Genomic DNA, 19,051 nt, shown 5'->3' with positions numbered 1-19,051 from the left:
GCTGAGGATTCAGGGAGAATGAGATGGGCTGGGCAGGAAGGGTTTTTGTTTGTTTGTTTGTTTTCTGTGAATGAATGTAACTTTTTATTATGATAGAGTTGTTTTATTAAAGAAATAGATGAAAATGGTTAAGTAAAATCAAATGGCTCTAAAAGTCTTACAGTGAAAGCAACAGTCCTGCCATTTGTCCTTTCCAGAGACAAGCACTTTTCATTCTCTCAGTTTTTCCTTCTGGTCGTTGTCTTCATGGGTTTTTCCAAATTATTACTTTTTCAGTTTTTCAAGTGGGTGCATATATTAATATATGTAATTTTTAAAAGCCTCTTCAGTTTATAATGCATCCTAACCGTCCCCTGCCCCATCCCTCTGAATCCTCGAGAGCAATGACTTTTAACTGTTTTAGCAATGTCTTCTATTTTTTTCTCACGTAACTACTTAGTCATTTCTTGATTATTTTATACATTCTATAGTGATTTCTTGATATGACAGATGAGGATTTAGCTCTTACACCATCACTATCTTCACTTTTCCTCCCATATTGTCCCAAAGTAGTTACCGGAGTTAGGGGCTAAGCAGTCACCGCATCATTATGACTAAGTACGTATTACTCATTGTTGAGAAGACAGAGTATTATGCTCTCACTTTCTATCCTGTACTTCCTTCTGCCCTAGAATTAATGATTGCCTAACCACCCTTCCCCCTTGTTTTTTTCACTTTTGCTTTATCTTCAACGAACTTCTTTCCAAATGCCCCAAATCTGGTAATAACTTATTATTATTTTCAAGAGAAGGGACCTCAGTATGGTGGCCAGGCTGGTCTGGAACTCTTGGACTCAAGCCAACTTCTTGCTTTTAGCCTCCTGAGTAGTTGGGACTGCAGGCATGAGCCATTCCACCCAGCTAACCTACTAATATTTTTACTCTTTTTTTTCTTTTTTTTTTAAAGCCAGCTCCTTAAGAGCTGGAATATTTCCTGTGTTGGATCCTATTTGCTGGATCCGTGTCATTCTCTGGTTTGTCTACTCCTTCATTTTGCTGGAGTATTTTCTCCAATAGTTTCCCAAGAAAGGGTACATGGAGGTAATCCCTGAGTCTTTGCTTGCCTAAAAATGTATTATTTTACCTTCATCCTTGATTATTCGGCTGAATATAGACTTACCTGTTGAAAATAGCTTTCTTTCTAGAATTCTGAAGGCATGCTTCCATTGTATCCAGCTTCTTTTTCGAGGCAGGGTCTCTTCTGTCACCCAGGCTGGAGTGCAGTGGTGCAATCACAAATCCCTGCAGCCGTGACCGCGCGGGCTCAATTCATCCACCTCAGCCCCTGAGCAGATGGGACTACAGGTGGGTGCCACAGGGCCCAGCCAACTTTTGTATTTTTTGTAGAGATGGTGCTTCACCATGTTGCTCAAGTTGGTCTCAAGGGATCTGTCTGTCTCTGCCTCCCAAAATGCTGAGCCAATGTGTTACAGGCGTGAGCCACTGAGCCTGGCCAGTTTTTCTTATATTCTCTCTCTTCTTCCTTCATTTCTTAAAGGCATCTCAAACTCAGTGGGCCCCAAACCAAAGTCAAACTCCATCAGAATATCCTGCTACTTCCAACCTTAAAATATATCTTAAATCACAGTTTCTTACTACATGCAACCTTCTGGTTCAAACTACCATGATCCCTCACTTGAATTTAGAATTGGTTTTACTGCTTCTGTATTTTTTTAAATCATAAAATATTTCAAATAAACCATGTGTGGCTTTATACTTTTTACTACATAAAAAGAATAAAGATCTGCCAGGTGTGGTGACTCACGCCTGTAATCCCAGCACTTTGGGAGGCCGAGGCAGGCGTATCACTTGAGGTCAGGAGTTTGAGACCAGCCTGACTAACATGGTGAAACCTCGTCTGCACCAAAACCACAAAATTAGCCGGGTGTCGTGGTGCGCACCTGTAGTCCCAGCTACTTGGGAGCCTGAGGCAGGAGAATCGCTTGAACCCGGGAAGTCGGAGGTTGCAGTGAGCTGAGGTCGCGCCATTGCACTCCATCTGGGTAACAAGAACGAAACTCTGTTGAAAAAAAAAAAAGATATGAAGAGGTTATATACTTAAACATGGAATTGCTTTAAGTGTTTGCCATTCACGGTTCCCATGCATGCCAGCAGCTTCTTACTGCAAACACCTGGGACTTGCTATAGGGCAGCTGGAGTACGTTCCAGCCACACACAGGACAGGGAGCTGACAACCAAGGAGTGGAGGATCAACACTCCAGCTTTCTCCCCTCCGTTTCCCTGTATCTCAGCAGTATGGAGCTTGATACCGATGAGAACCTGCTCACTGACTTTAAACTGGTTTCCTTGCCTTCTCGGTTCCATTTCTCCATACCTCAATTGATGATTTCTGGTAAGATCTAGCAAATAAACTGCTTTCACTGAAATTTCAGTCTTGGAACCTGCTTTGGGTTCCCCAAAAGACCGAAATATATTCATTTTCCCATCACTGGACTTCCAGGTTGCTTTCAATTATTCACTGTTACAAACAAGGCTGCAACATTTGTCTGCAAACCTCTAGATAAACGCGTAGGAAGATTTCCGTATTTCCCACTAGTGAAACTGCTCAGTTGGAAGGTATGTGCATCTTCATCTTAATAAATACTACTGACATTTGAAAAGCCCGACAATGTCAAGGACTGGCCAGAGTGCCACATGTGATGGGTGTGGAATGGCAGGTCACTGTAGAAGGTGCGGGGACTCAGTTGGGGTCTTGGAGAGGCACTTAGTTATAGCAAGAATGTTTCATAAGTGGTATCTGATATATTAAAGACTAGTGCGGAATAAAAACACGTTGCTTAGAAATAATTATTCATGGATCCAAAGTCAACAAAAGTCTTTTTCTTCTCATGTCAAAATATATAATTTTTTCCAGAGGGAGGGAGAACAACTTAAACCAGAAAACACCTTCATATAAATCATTCTTCTCATATACTTCAAATTTGAACTTAATGTCTTTCTCCTCCTGGACATCAGAGAGAACACCTGGGTATTCTGGCAGAAGTTTATATTTTTCCAAATCAATTTCTGGAAAAAACCTGTCACTTTCAAAGTCCCGCATGATCCTTGTCACAAATAGTTTAAGAAGGCTTGGGTGATTCATGGCTTCCTTATAAACAGAACTGCCACCAACTATCCAAATCATCTCTACTTTATTTGCTAATTCTGGTTGTTCAGTAAGTTTTAAGATATCGTCCAGACTTCTGGCAAGAGGATGAGCTCCTTGTGGAGGTTCCTTGAGTTCTCTGCTGAGAACTAAATTAATTCTATCCTTTAAAGATCGATTCTTCTCAGGAATGGAGAACCAGATCTTCCTACACGTAACACCAGATTCTGTTTACCTTCTAGTGAAGAGTTTGTGTCATTCTCTGGAAATACCTAAATTCACTCCTGAGTGGCGGCCAGGGCATGTCCCCGTTCTTGCCAATGCCCATGTTCTGGGACACAGCGACGATGCAGTTTAGCAAACGAACCATGACAGCAGCGGTGAGCACCTCCGAGCCCGCTCGCTACACCAGAACGCGCGGCCAAGATTGGCCGGAAGGTTTTTACTTTGAACCTGGAGGATGAGCAACGAATGACATCCCTCTCTCCACCTCAAAGCTCGTCGTTGAGCATTCACCTCCTGGGAGCAGGGGCAGCGCAGCAGCGCCACCTGGTGGTCTATGCGCTTCCTTTTGCAGATCACTCACAGCCCTGAGACCCTTCTCTCCTTTCCATGCACCTGGGATTTCTTCACTGGACACCAGCCTGAGTCAAGTTTCCTGTAAAGCAAAAGACACGCAAGGGCTTGCTCATGGAGTCCCTGCACAAAGGGGGCTGCGATGGACACTTCATGGGTATTTTCGGCAGGCTGTGATTGGTGTACTTTGAGGTGGATGTTGTTTACCCAAGTGTTCACTTTGTGAAACTACACTGCCCACTTGTGGATTGTCCTCTTATCTCCACGCATGCTGTCCTTCCCTCAAATATACATTGCTGGTGTTTTGAAGCAATTCTATCTACACCAAGAAGAATCACTCCTACTGCATATCCTTGGAGATGCTGAATTGAAAAAATTAGTGCAATTGTTTTTAATTCCAGGAAATAAATACATATAAAGAGGAAAATCTACAACAACAGCAGTAAGCTTGGGAGCTGACACCAGAACAGCTTTGGAAATGGCTCTCAAGCCAGGAACTAGGAATCAAACCCAAACAAGCCCACGGGAGGTGGGGGGTGTGAAATGATGCCCAGTAGTGCATGAATGAATGAGTCATGGGCAGTGGCTCCTGCCTTGGCTGGCCAGTCATGAACTTGGGGAAAATAGAGTTGGAAAATTGGGAGGTAGAGGAGAGAGGTATGCATAGACCTCTTGCTATAGGCCGAGTGTATGAAGATACTGGTTGTGTGTGGATGCCTACCAGAGGGTCTTTAAGGTACTGGCGCTCCCTGTGATCAGGTGAGTGAGATGACTTGACAGACAATGCCACTCAGCCGCATAGGGCTTGCTCATGGAGTCCCTGCACAAAGTGGCCGTGGTGGCTGTGATGGACACTGCATGGGCACAGCAGTTGAGTCGCACTCACCAGGGCTGACCTGGCAGCTGCCACTGCTGAGGGCCCAGCCTACCAAAAGCAGCTGCTGTTTTTGGCGGGAGAAATAAAACAGGCAATGGTAATTAAGAATAAAATAACATTATGATAGATAAATATACCACTAAAAATATAGTAGAGGTTTAAATAATTTTGAGACTATGAACAAGATTATGTCAATGGGGAGAACTTATTCCAAGTACATAAGTTAAAACGGTTGTAAAACTTTATTTCCCTTCAGGCATATCCAGACTGTTTTACTTCTACACAGTTACTTTTAGCTGTGTACTTCTTTGCTTCATATGGCTTCAAGTTGCTATCTAATGTCCTTTTATTTCAGTGTGAAGCATTCCTTTTAGCATTAATTGTAGAATAGGTTTACCAGAGACAAGTGCCATCAGTTTTTATTTACCTGTGCATGTCTGAATTTCTCCATTATATCTGACAGAGAGTTTTGCCAAACATGCAACTGTCAGTTGAGACAGGTTGTTTTTTTCTTTCTGAACTTTAAGTTTGTTTGAGTGTTGTCTGGCAGGACCCCAGGCTCTGGGAGCTGATCCTCCCTCACTCAAGGCCTGCTGCAGCCTCCCGCTGAGGTCTTGAAACCAGCAGGAGCAGTTGTTCTTTGGCATCAGGGACACCGCAGGGCTGAGTTGCTCCCTGCCTGGAGGTGGTCCCATGGGGCCCACTCTCTGGGCCAAGGATGGTGCAGAGCTGGTGTCCTCAAAATGCATCCTGGTGGAGCCCCAGCAGCTGCAGGTGCTGACTGCCTCTCACGACGACCCTGGGGGCCTGCAGCTGCAGCGACTCACCCAGCAGGAGTGGTGCCACTCAGTGTGCACATGACAGATGCTCCATCCTCAGGAGATGACAAAGACGGGGAGGACAAGGCTGAAGACACAGGTGCATAATCTCCTACTCACCTCATCTGGCACATTAGAAACCTGTCTTCGGCTCATGCACAAATCCACCTTTGGTGGCCACAGGCTCCAGCTTACTACAAAGGCCATGTGTACTCCAGGTAACCAACACACCCCAGCTTCTTCCCACCTCCAGTCATCTCACTGTATGTGACATGGTGCCAGCACTGAGGGCCTGAGCCCTTGAGCAGACTGTCTCAGCTCAAATTCCAGCTCCACTACTTACTGCTGTGTGACCTTGACCAAGTCACTTAACCTCTCTGTGCTCCACGAGCTTCCATTGTAAATGTGTGTGTTCACATATGCCAAGTACCCAGAAGATGCCTGGCACATGGCAGCACCCACCACAGAAGCGGTAGCTGCGATTATTGCCTTATTAAAACAGTGGAGATGTCACCCATCAGGGCTAGAGACAATTTGGGAAATCCTGATCTGCTTCTGGTTTCAGGCGGTGAATCCTGTAGGACCAGCAGGCACACGGCTGCCTCAGTGCAGCTGGCACAGGGCACCGCCAGCCCAGAGCAACTCAGAGCTCAGAGCACTCTGGGGTCCGAAGTTCAAGCTGCTGTGGTTCAACCGTGGCGTCAGTCATAGAGTGTGGACCCCTCGCTATGGAGTCTCCCAGGCTCAGAGTCTTCCCCCAACTGCGGAAATGCAAATCCAACACGGACGTCACAGAGAGGTTCTGAAGGTTAAGGAAGAGACACGTGAAAAGTGCCCGGTGGACACCAGGGATGCCAGTGTGGCTGGGGAAAAATGGTGAGGCAGAGTGGAGGGGCAGGTGGCCCCTCCTCAGTATGTCTCCCCCAGGCCCTGTGAGGACTGGTGGAGGCTCTCTCCAGGCTCTCACCCGGCCCCGCCCAGCATGTCTCCAGGTTCCTCTCAGCCCTGGTTACCACCAGCCCTGCAGTCAATCCCTGAGCTGGGAAGGGGCCCTTGAATCCACCCTCTCCTGCATCACAGTGTCGTCCACTCGGGCTCACGTTGCCACTAGGCCGCTTGGCAGCCACTTGGCAGCCAAGGGATGGGGCCACGTTTTGTACTTTCTGAAACACGGCTTCCCCTTCAAGTGCAGGTGATGACAGTGCCACACAGAACCAATGTTACCGCCTATCCTCATCAAGCGTAATTTTCCAGTTTTCCAACCCTCAATGAGCAAGAGAGCATGGCGTCCACCAGAGGGCGTGAGGTCACCAGTCACAGGGGCAACCAACAGGCAAAGACACCAGAAAATAGACCCAGCACGGAAGCGCAGGTCTTCACTGAGGGTGGAACCCCACAGATCTGACCGTCTTCAAGCACATTAGAGAGACGCCGTGAGTAGCGGCTGAGCCAGACTTATTTGCCTCCTCAAAAAGCGTAAAATTATGTAACATAACACTAAAATTTTCTATCAACACAAAACTAATCTGGACGCTGTGACTTCTGGTAAGCCACTGGGACAACGGCATTGTCAGGAAGGCTGGCTCTGTGGTGCCCCAACCTGCCAGAGCCCAGGATGGTGGTGGCCTCCCCAGAAGCACCTGGTAACTCACCTGCACAGGGCCAGGGTCCCAGCTCCCCACACCCCAGCCACCACACCTTCTCCTGCTTTTTCTTTCTTTCTTCCTATTTCTTTTCTTTCTTTCTTTCTTTCTTTCTTTCTTTCTTTCTTTCTTTCTTTCTTTCTTTCTCTCTCTCTCTCTTTCTTTCTCTCTCTCTCCTTCCTTCCTTCCTTCCTTCCTTTCTTCCATCCTTCCTTCTTTTTTTTGTCACATCTCAAGGAGAAATACACAGTTGCCAGAGGGTTCGGAAGGTCCTGTTCATTCACATTGACAAGCTCAGGTATTTCTATTAGAATCACATGTTTTACTTTAGGATACTGACTCCTGTGTCCATCTCAGCCTGGGCATTGTGCTGCCACCTTCCAGAAGAGAAAAACTACGTAGTGCTTGTGAAGGGGCAGCGTTTCTCATTTCCAACAATGTCAGCCCCATAGCCATCCAGATGAGAGATGGGGGACACAGGTGAGGACCCAGACCTGTTTTTCTCCCACAAGACTCAAGAATGTCTTGAGTCTTGGAAAGAGTTGTGAAAATGCCACAGGTACAAACACCTGCAGGCCACTCTCACAGGGACAGCTCCATGAGGCACTGCCGCTCATTCCCAGAACCTCCTGCCACGGGCAGCACTTAGACAGTGACCCAAGGCCAACCAGGGAGGATGCCAGGCAGGATGTGTCATCCTCAGCTCTTCAGGACATGATGCCAGCAGGGGCAAAGTTATCCCCAGCAACGAGACAGAGGAAGAGAGGAAAACGGAAGAAAGGACAATGTCACAGAAGCCACCATGACCAAGAGAGACGGTTCCAGAACCGCAGGACGGCTTCACATGCAGATGCTGTGGCTGTGCCACACACTCCAAGAGGCGAGCCCAGATCACTATCAGGGTGCTCGCTGCCTTCAGCTGGGGGCCTGCAGGGCATCAAGTCCTGAGAATACCATGTCCTAGTGGAGTAGAATGAACTGACAGATACACAGCAAAGCTCCACATACTTTTCCTTTTCTTTGTGCCTACAAAGTTCTTCAGTGTCCTCTCTCTTTTCATCTACTACCGCTGTGTTGGTTTTTAAAAAACAGGACAATAGTAAAAATTGGAGACAAGTGTTTCGTCATGAAGAGAAACACTGGCTACCTCCTGTATTTTCAAGCGTGGGTGATGGTTGCAGTTTTCCAGCTCACCTTGTAGGTGATGAATCCAGAAAAAGCTTCTGTTACAAATCAAAATGGACATGCCAGAAGTATTAGCTCAAATCAACCTTGTCCTGTCAAACCACCTAGTGACTCAAAAGACCACCTGGCCTGTTAATGTCAGTGGCCAGAGAGTGGAGCTGGAGAACGAGTTGTTAGATCATGGATAAATAACCATGTTCTAGCGGCAACAGAAAAGGGAACAAATGGTTGTTTGTTCATAACCATCTGAATCACAGCAAGGTGTATAAACACATTATTGAGTGATAGTTTCAGTTCTACGCCCAAGAAAATGATCAGTGAAGTGAAGTGACTGAAGTATCACAGAAGATATGTTTGTATTTTTCCTTTTTTCAACTTTCAGTTTCAGGGGGTGTGTATATATATACTATTTGTGTATATAAAATAAAATATAAGTATTATTAAAGAAAGCCTTTGCACCGTTTGCTGGAGCCACAGAAGCACCGCTCCAGAGCAGAACAATGCCTTACATCTTCAGTGTTCATTTGTACAACATTCACTAGCAGCTACAAAAGTGACTTAATTTTCCTCTGGAAATAATGCTTGCCTGTTGTGAGATGTTGGAATATATATGAACCATCATCACGTGTTAACACGCCATAAGGCGTTTTTGATACCTGATTCACATTATTCGAGTTGCTTCTTAGTATCCATGTGACTTTTCACTCCAAAAACAAAAGCCAGAAACTTAAGTGAAGGACACCTAGGGCAAACGGTGGCTGAAAGTGAGGAAGATCCGAATTACTGTTGCTTGTCCTGTATAAGGAAAAGAAAACAATTCTTTTCTTATTTGCCAATTTAATTCTTAATTTGCTAATTATAATTATGTTTATATACATTTCAACATTTTAATAAAGTATTTTTATGGTTAGCTATAACATTTTTAATATTATTAAAATATTAATAATATTCCTCTAGAACCACTCTTCATACCACAGTCTCTATCAGTCTGGATTCTTCAGAGAAGCAGAACCAATAGGATGTGTGTGTGTGTGTGGGGGGGGGGTGTATTTGTATTCATATGATGACATTTATTCATGTGATTATTAGGGAGGTAAGTCTGAAAATCTGCAGGATAAGCTAGCAGACTGAAAACGCAGAAGAAGATGTTCTAATCCTGAGGCAGAATTTCTTCTTCTCTGGGAAACCTCAGTTTCCGCTCATAGAGTCTTCCAATGATTGGATGAGGCCCGTTTACATTATTGATGATCATTTTCTTTTTGTAAAGTCAGCTAATTCAGCATGGGGAAGGAGGTCATGGTGGACACGGGGGAGGGCTGGTCTCCCCACCTCCTCACGTTAGGCTAACAGGGACGCAGACACATTCAGATGCCTTTGCAGAAAGAGAAGCCACAGGCTCTTGAAGTCACAAAGGGGAAGCGTGAAGAAATCCTGCATCTCAGTCCCTCACAAGACAGCTGTCTCACGCTACAGAAAACAACAGTCATGGACAAATTCAGGTCAGTGGCTATAAAGGGTAATGCTCTGAACTCCCCACTACACACTCAACATGTCCCAAAGAATCACCATAATCCAGTCTTGTCCCCTCTACCCCATCCCCCTTCCACATGAGGCCCTCCAGGACATCACCTTTACAAACTGTGAGAGACACATCACAGCCCTGGGCACTGTCAGGGCTGCCTGGGGTAGAACGAAAACAGGACCTGGTCAGAGGCTGAGGAGATGTGGGAGAGGAGGAGTTACAGCATAGGTGAGCTCCTGCACACCTGTCTCCCATACTTAACACAGCCTGAGCACCTCCTTCTCTACCTCTGGGAAGACATCATCCTGTGCAGGGCCAGGGAAGAGACAGGACCATGAGGTCCTAGAGGAACCCCCTAGTCTTGGACCCCAGAGAAGTTTCCAAAACTGACTGCAGACCCAGGACAGGAAACATGAGGAAAGCAGGTGTGGGAACTGAACCAACTGCACAGTATATAAAGACATACTTGGTATAGAATAGACACAGAGTTAGGTTTGGTCTTTGGTGAATTCATGAATATGATTGCATTAAAATGTAATCGCATTGCATAAAAATTATAAAATGAAGAACACCAAAATATTAGGAAAGATTTTATTTTATGCAAGGAGTATACATTTCAATTCTTTAATTTATTCCAAAAGAGAAAATGTTATATGCTTATCTGTTGAGCCTATGTATTAATTTTCTGTTACTGCATAACATACGACCACTAACTCAGTGGCTTTACACGGCACCCATTTATTTCTCTACATTTCCTTAATGAGAAATCCAGACCTGGCGTGAACGATTCTCAGTTCAGGATTTCACAAAGCTGTGTCCTCATCTTGAAGTTGGGGTCGTCCTTCAAGTTTACATGGAGCTTGGTGGCAGAATTCAGTTTCAGGCAGTTGTAGGATTGTAGTCCTGGTTGCTTGGCAGCTGTGGGGTGGAGGTGGGGTGGAGCTGCTCTCAGTTCCTGGAGCCCAGCAGCATCCTTTGCCACATGGTCCCTCCACTTTCAAAGCTCGCAGTGGAGGAAGCCCCTCACATGGAATCTCGCTCACACTGTGAGTCTCTTTGCTGAGGAAGAAACAAGTTGTTTCAAGACCTCACCTGATTAGGACAGTCCAAGCCAGGATAATCATGACCTTAAAGTCAACTGATTTGGGACCTTCCTTATATCTGCAGAACCCTTCACAGTAGCACCTACAGTAGTGTTGATTGAGTAACCGGGGGAAGGTGAATAACCAAGGGTGGTTATTTGGAGGCCATCACTGAATCATCCTCGCAAAGCCAGGATCTTCCTTTTGTGTTTAATTGGGTCACAGTAGGAAACTGAAGTTCAAATAAATAGATTGCTGTGAATGTTAATAAAATACATCCTATTGATACATGGAAGTACTGAAATCTTAAAACCAAATAACAGTGAATATCTCTTAGTTAATTTAGAGTAAATTAAAATTAAAGTGTAGTAATTCTTTCTCTCTTTTGAAGCTCTATTAGTTGTCTATTGCTGTATAATAAATAACGTAAAGTTCGACATTTAAAAACAACCAATAGTTATCATCTCCCACAGTTTCCCATGGTCAGGAATCTGAGAGAGATTTCCTTGAGTGCTTCTGGGTCAGGGCCTCTCACGAAGTTCATTGGGGGACACACCTTTCATAGAATATGGGGAGGGAGCCAGAGAACCCTGATAAAACTGTCAGGCCCAGATGCAAGGCTGACTCCAGTGCTGGACAAAAGGAGAGAAGGTTTGTTGGATGAATCCTAGACCATAGGCAATCTAAGGAGAGTTGAGCAAGGCCATGGAGGAGTCCTCCGGCCATAGATGGCCAACAGAGGAGTCCCCTGTTGCCCAGGATTGGCCTGCCTTAGTGTCCGTGCTATTACCTGTCAGTGGCTGGAACAGCCTATGAGAAGCAGGGCCTCTGCACCAATGCCGCTGAGGATGTCAGAGCACAAGAGCGAGGCCTTGGGAAATTACCTGGGAGAGTGGCTCAAACCTTCCTCCTGAGGGGTCTGGGCCTTTGGAAATCAAACTCTCTCAGACTGGGTTGTTGGACGATTCTGTTCACATTTACAATGGGACAAGGGGAACAAGGAAGCCCCCAAGTGAATCTATGGGTTCCACACAAACTCCTCCTGCCCCATATTGTGTAACAGCAGCCCTGCCTCGTCCTGGGTATCCGGGTCTATCACCTCTGCCTGGAGAGGAGAGGGGTGCTCTTCTCCTCTGCTTCTCTCTGGGCCCATACTGTCCAGACTTCCCTGGAAGCAACTGCAATGTGTAGCTCAATGGGCTCTTGTTTGTCCCCTTGTCTGAGTGCCTCCCTGTGGAAAACCAGGACCTCCCATACTACAAAGCCCAGACTTGGGAGATGAGAAGTGCGAGTTCCACAGCGTGTGAATATAAGGGATGGGACACGGAGCCACGCCCTCTTCCATCATTTGGTTTCTGAACTCAAGTTTCTTCCTACTGAGAATACAGCAACGTAGTGATGTATCTGATTCAATCAATGCACTGTGTCCTGAAAGATGGCACCCGTTCCTCAGTGTTTCCTCCAGGCTGGTTCTGAGTTGTGCCTGTTGAAGGCCTGTCCATGGTTCTGTGTGGCCTACAGCCCCTGCATGGTGCAGATGGTGATAGGATCAGTGGATTCCCTGGTCATGGCCCATGCTGCACCTACTTCCATTTCCCTGTGAGGTGGGTCCCCCAGGAAGACACTGAGCTGAGAGTAATTCCAAACCTGTGGATCAGGAATGTCAGCAGCTCCTGGATAGTGGTGCTGGCGGAGAGTCTGAGAATAGGGGAAAACAAGCCTACCCATGGAGGAAGTGTCTATCCCTGTGAGGATGAACCCCTGGCCCTTCCATGATGAGGCTCAATGTGGTCACTGTGTCACTTAGTGGCTATTTGGTCACCTAAAGAAATAGCGTCCTAGCAGGGCTCATCAGGGCCTGTCATGGCCCTCTAATCCTGAAAAACTGCATATTCAGAGGCAGCAGCAGCTGGATCAGCCTTGGTTGGTGAGAGCCAGTGCTGTGCTGGGCCCATTGTAGCCTCCAAATATGAGGCTACCTATGGGTCCAGCAGCACTGACTTGCACCTGCCAAGGCAGTCGAATGACCTGGCAGGATGGGCACGTGAAGGGAGCTAGTGTGGTTCCTGCATGCACGCACCCATCCTGCCAGGTCGAGCAACCCACAGTGAAGGCTGATTAACTTGCATTTGTCCGCTTGGTTGTTCACTGACACCTCATGGTCAGGTATTTTCTGCGTGGATGGGATGTTAACCTGGGGTTCAGGGTCAATCCACATGGACCATTTCCATCTCATGATGGACACTGTTGGGCCCATCCAATCTACGACTCTGTAGATCACACAGAAGCCAATTCATATAAGCAGTTGGAATCACATGGTTCTCGGTGTCCCATGGTCAAGAATTCTATCTGATCAGGGCCAGTAACACTAATGTTGCTTCTAGAAGGAGTCATATGTCTCTGCTGTGGATGACATGATCTTACTCCAGAATCCAAGGTCCTCCAATGTGACTTTCCCCCGATGCTTGGTTCAGCTCAATCCTGCATCTTTCCCCACCCCTGCCACTTCCAGCACCAGCGGGACTGAGGGACGGTGGCTGCCTGCGCCACAGCCTGGATCTGCTGCAGGGTCCTTTCCTGTGTGGGCCCTATTTGAAGCTGGCATCCTGGTATGTCACCAAAAATGTGGCCAAAATGATATACCTCGATATGGAATGTAGTGTTGTCAGAACCCGAAGAGATTCACCAGGCACTGTGCTTCTCTCTCTCTTTTTTTTTCCAGTGAAGATGAAAGATGCAATGGGTTTTTTTTTTTTTTTTCTGATTTGTTTTGTTTTCACTTGGAAGAAATTTCCCTGCATGCCCCTAGCCACCACACTCGTAAAATTTCAGTGTAGTGGCCACTCCTAAAGTTCTGTAAGATTTGTCCTCCTCTTTCTGGGGAGCATGTGTTTTACCAAGGCCTCCAGCATACTTTCCACCTTCTTTCTCATCCATCCCAATCTATGATGTTGCCAATGAAATGAACACATTGAATATTCTGTAGAATGTTCGGAATCTCTTAAGGCTCTGTTATAGATGGCAGGAGAGTTCTAATAGCTCTCAGGGAAACTGTAAATAAATGTGGTATGAATGTGAATAACTCCATATCCACTTTCTAATTGGAAAGGAATGCACTCAGCAAATCCCCGGCTGCACACCATTGGCCTACAGCCTTGTTAACCTCCACTAGCAGTGATCTCCGACCCGCATGGCAGCTGCAATCAAGACTGCCACTAGGTCAAGTCTGAAGTAATCCTGTTCATTCTTTAGGCCCCATCAGGCTTCAGAAAGGACAGAATACACGGAGATAACAGGCAACCCCAACACCACCCCACTTCCTACAGCTCTCTAATGGTGGTGCTACTCCCACAATACCTGCAGTAACCTCCACAAGACCTGCCCTGGGATGTCATATCACTTCCGATTCAGTTGAGAAGGGGACAGTTTCAGAGGCTTCCCTTTGGCCTTCAGCCCAATAAGAGTCCTCACTCCACAGGCGAGGGATCCAGTGTGGGGGTGACTCCAGCTGCCAGTGCATCAAGACCAATTATGCACTCAGGAAATAAGGAAATAAACAGGGCTGGGACTACGGGATTATGAGCTATAATGTGTCCCGGCCTCTGGAAGCCCCTCTCTGATGGGACATGATGGTGTTGTGGGAATCTGGGCATCAATGTCAGCTCACACCCAATGTCAATCCTCCCCCAAATTCTGCCTATTTCCCTTGCCCAGTGTACAGTCTCCTGAGTAAATGGCTGTAGGTTCCTTTGGAGAAGAGCTCAGGGAATGGAGCCAGCAAACACTTCCATGCTGTTCCAGGGTCTTCCTCCTACGGATACGGACTCCTCCTCTGTCACTGGGATCTGAATCTGAAAGTTGGCTGAGGTCTGGGCATTGAGAATGGATTATGATTTTTTATTGCATCAACCACCCTCGGCCTCCTGCTCCTCAATTCTTGCTTTCTTTCCATAGATATCAAGCAGTGCCCTTGCTGGCTGTCCTTCTGTTCTGAACCTGAGACACTGCCATCTATTAACCTTCCCCACACTCCCTGCAGGTCAAGCACAACCTTGGCTACTCTGTTGGGGTTGTCATGGTAACTGTGCCCTCTGACTTTTGCAGGTCACTGCCACCACTTGATATCTATCTTTTCAGGGCCACGTCCTCAAACAGATAGTAACTAGCCCAACTCTGGGGCCACGTTTCCTATCATCATCCCCATCCTACAGAGGACAGAACCCCGACGCTTCTTATTGATGCAGGTCTCTCTCACCAGCACGTTCATGAGGGCTCTGGTACAAGGTGTGCCCTCTGGGCCTTCTGTTGGGACATGACCCTGATGGGCCTCTGGCCTCACATAATGGCTTCATCCACACCTTGACTTTCCTTAGCCTTCTTATTTCATCCTCTGCATGTTCCAGGGCAACTAAGTCATGGTTAACTTGTTGAGAGTTGGGCATTACTTTTTCCAGTCTACATAGAGCCACCCAGCAGTGAGTGTGCCTCATGCCCTGGAGTCCCGGATAAACCCATGTCCTGAGAAACTGCCTTCAAGCCAAAGGATTTTTATTCATCCAGCCTGACATTCTGATGCTTTGATCAAACATCCTCACATTCCAATCCCGGAAGTGCTCCGTGGGCTCCTACAAGGCCATGCTGGCTGGTTCCTGCAGAGCTCCTGAGAGGGATTCCTGCAGCATCACAGGGGGAGGCTTCTGCAGCATCTTCCAGTACAGGAAGCGGGAACTATTACCAGAGAAAGGTGAGCCTCCCCTGCATGCCAGAGGGTACTGGAGGGCACCATCGTATAACTCTGTTCCAGTTTGCAGGATCTCAGGTTTCCCCAGCAGGGCCCTGACTTTCCCACAACAGGCGTGCCTTGGCTGAGTGTCAAACATCTCTGGAGTGCTGTGACCCTCACAATGATATCTTCACCTGCTATTCCATGCTACCTGCCCTTCCTCTAGAGGAGATAAAGAACTGTCCATGAGACACTGCAGAGGCACTCACACATAGCCACTGACTGCTGTTAACAATCCTCAGATTCTCATTCTCCTTTTATAGGACACCAACACGGTCGAGTAGTATTCAGCCAACTCCACTGTCTTTGTAGGTTTCCCTCTCACCCTGTCGTTATTGTACAGAGGCTTCTATCATCACACCCGCCAGAGCTTCCCCTAACCAGGGCATCTTCTCAGGTCAGCACCGGGCAGATCCACAGTTGCTCGGCAGCACCTTGTGCTATGCACTTTCTGTGTCCTCCATCAACCCAGATGGCATCCTCTTGGCCAGCCAGGCAATGGGTGAGCTCATCCCAAATCCCCATGCTTTGGCTTGTGTTTTTGGAACACTCCTGATACCACTCTTGTTTTAGGATCTCAGATGCCAGGGAGTGAGGGCATGCTCTCTGCTGTATGGGTGTCTATTGCTGTCATAAAATTACCACAAGCCGAGTGGCTTTAAGCAGCGCCTCTTTGTCACGTCACAGATGTGTGGGTTGCAAGTCCAGTCTCATAGGGCTAAAATCAAGGTATGGGCAGGTCTGTGTTCCTTCCTGGAGACTCTGGGGAAAAATCCACTCCCAAGTTTATTCAGGCTGTTATCTGAATTCAGTTCCTTGCAGATAGGACTGAGATCACTGTTTCTTTTCTGACTGTCATTTGAGAGCAACACTTAGCTCCTAGCGCCTTGTCTTGCGTCCTTACACGTGGCCCCTGTGGCACATCCAATGCCCCCGCTTGGAACCTCTGACTTCCTCTCCTGTGTCTCCTCTTCCTCCCTCTTCTGCAACATCTCTGACTCCAGCCAGAGCAGACTCTGTGCTTTTAATGGCTCATGTGATTTAATTGGGCCCATGCAAATAGTCCAGGAGAATCTCCCTTTTTTAAGGTCCTTAATCTTCATTACATGAGTAATGTCCCTTTTGCCATGTAATGCAACCTGTTCACAGGTTCTAAGGATTGAGGCTGGACTTCTTTGGGGACCATTACTCAGCCGACCACATCTGCATATGTTGAAGTCATCAATATCAAGGAGACAGCACTGCTAGAGAGGGAGCCAGTGAGCCAGGAGCTACAAGTCAGGATTGAGAGGAACAGCCTGGGGCCCACAGGGAATGGCTACAATGAAGGGAGTGGGGCCCTAATGTGATGACAGCTGAGGGAGGTTTGGGAGGAGGGAGGCAGAAAGGTCTCAAAATCACAATGAGAAATGAGTCCAAAGGTACAAGTCCCTGGGGAAAGTCCCCATGTGGGAGGACTTCTGAAGGGTCTGTGTCCTCCGGGAAACCCAGGTTCCTGCTGGAGCTGCGAGATCAGGAACATCCTGAGAGAGGATGTCGAGGTTTTCCTGATCAAGGGCTAAGAATTCCAGCGGGTGCAGTGGGAAGATTTCTGGATTTGGGGTGGGAGGATGAGGGGGACAGAAGAGGAGTGTGCAGAGCCTTTTGAGGATGCGAGTGCGGGTGTTTGGGGGACCCAGTGTGACTGACACAAACAGGGAAAGGGCATGAGGAGCTCAGTCCTGGTGGACTCGAGGCAGACGATGGTGCTGAGGCTGTGGGAGACGAGGGAGGAGGAGCAGGGGTGGCTCTCACTTGGGCTCTGTTCGTGGAGGTGAGGACAGTGGAGTGCTTGGGTCTTAGTGCTGTCTGGACCTTTCTTGACCCCCGATGACAGAATGGAGTACCTGAGGCAGGGGGATTCTTAGAGGATTGACCCTTGAACGTGAGGAAGGGAAGTGAGCTCATTCCAGGTCTCAGGTCTACCCTGACACCTTCTGCAGGTGGTGTCACTTCCGGGTCCCACGTGTGACCCCAGCACAGGGGCCCTCTTCTTCCCTGCTGAGGAGATGGAGGCCTAGGGCAGCTGTGCTTGGATTTGACAATGCTAATATGTGTGTTTACATCTTAGAATACTATGTGGACATGGAGGTGTTGTTTCCAAACAAAAGAAAACTGAGTAAATGGGAGTTTTAAGAAACCTGAGCAATGGAGAGTAGAAGAAAATGTTTCTACTTTCAGTTTCCCCAAATGTTGCTGTCAAGGGGCTGGAGAGAGAAGTTGCAGGGAAAACAGAAACCTCAGAGAGGGTTGGAGCTCCTGAGCTCTGCTCATCTCCACAAGAAAGATGTTTGGGAAATTATTAAGACAATTTGACATTACTTGGAAATTTCATAATACGAGGAAATTGTAGCAACTCTCTTCAGTGTAATAATATTATTGTTGGAAAAATGTTATTTTTTAAGAGATGCATACTGAAGTATTTAGGAATGAGGGTCATGATGTTGTTAAGTGATTGTCAAATGTTTTAGTAAAAATTATAGAAATATAATTTATTACATACACAAAGGAAATAATTAGATCTATGGTGACCATTGCATTCTTTCAAACTTTAGGACTTTCTGCAATTTTGTGTAATATTTGGAGAAAAAATTAAAGTGAATAATACATAATCACATGAGAAATGTTCACCACATCATGTGGATTGGAAATTAAGCTTCGAGACCAGATGAGGTGGCTCATGCCCATAATTCCACAGCTTTGAGAGGCTGAGGTGGGAGGATCACTTAGGCCAGGAGTTCAAGAGCAGCCTGGGAAACATAGGAAGACCCCGTCTCTAGAAAATATTAAACAATTAATTGAATGTGGTGGCGGGTATACCTGTGGTTCTAGCTACTTGGGAAGCTGAGGTGGAGAATTGCTCAAGCCTAGGAGTTCAAGGTTATAGTGAGCTATGATCATGCCACTGCCTCAGTGACAGAGCGAGATCCTGTCTCAAAAAAAATTAAAAATAAAGAAAGAATATTAAGCTTTAAGAGCATTCAAGAGCATGTGTGTGAGAATGTGTCAGTGTGTGCCAGTTGTGTGTATTTTGTGTGTGATTGTGTCATTGTGTGGAGAGTATCTAAGAACATATGTCAATCTGTGTGACGGCACCTTTGTGTCTGTGTATGTTGGTGTGTGAGTCTATGTGTGCATTCACTCATTCATTCATTCACTCAACTAGTATATTTAAAGTAACAATCAGGCACTATTCAAGGCAAGGGAAATACAGCTGTGAACAATCAAGATCACTGTCCTTGTCCTCATGAAGCTTGTATTCCAGAGGAGAGAGAGACTATAAGCAATTAAAATAAACACATCTGTAGCTGAGCACAGTGACTCATGCCTGTAATTCCAGCACTTTGGGAGGCTGAAGTGGGAGGACACCTTGAGGCCAGGA

General features: G+C 46.7%; 1 pseudogene; it reads right to left on the bottom strand.

Annotated features, from left to right (window-relative positions):
• Positions 1 to 3,010: 3,010 nt before the first annotated feature.
• Positions 3,011 to 3,538, bottom strand: LOC144340484 (dihydrofolate reductase-like; annotated as a pseudogene).
• Positions 3,539 to 19,051: the final 15,513 nt, after the last annotated feature.

This window comes from Macaca mulatta, chromosome 4 (genome assembly GCF_049350105.2).
Source record: "Macaca mulatta isolate MMU2019108-1 chromosome 4, T2T-MMU8v2.0, whole genome shotgun sequence".
NCBI classification, from domain to species: domain Eukaryota; kingdom Metazoa; phylum Chordata; class Mammalia; order Primates; family Cercopithecidae; genus Macaca; species Macaca mulatta.
This window is presented reverse-complemented; position numbering and strand designations above follow the sequence as displayed.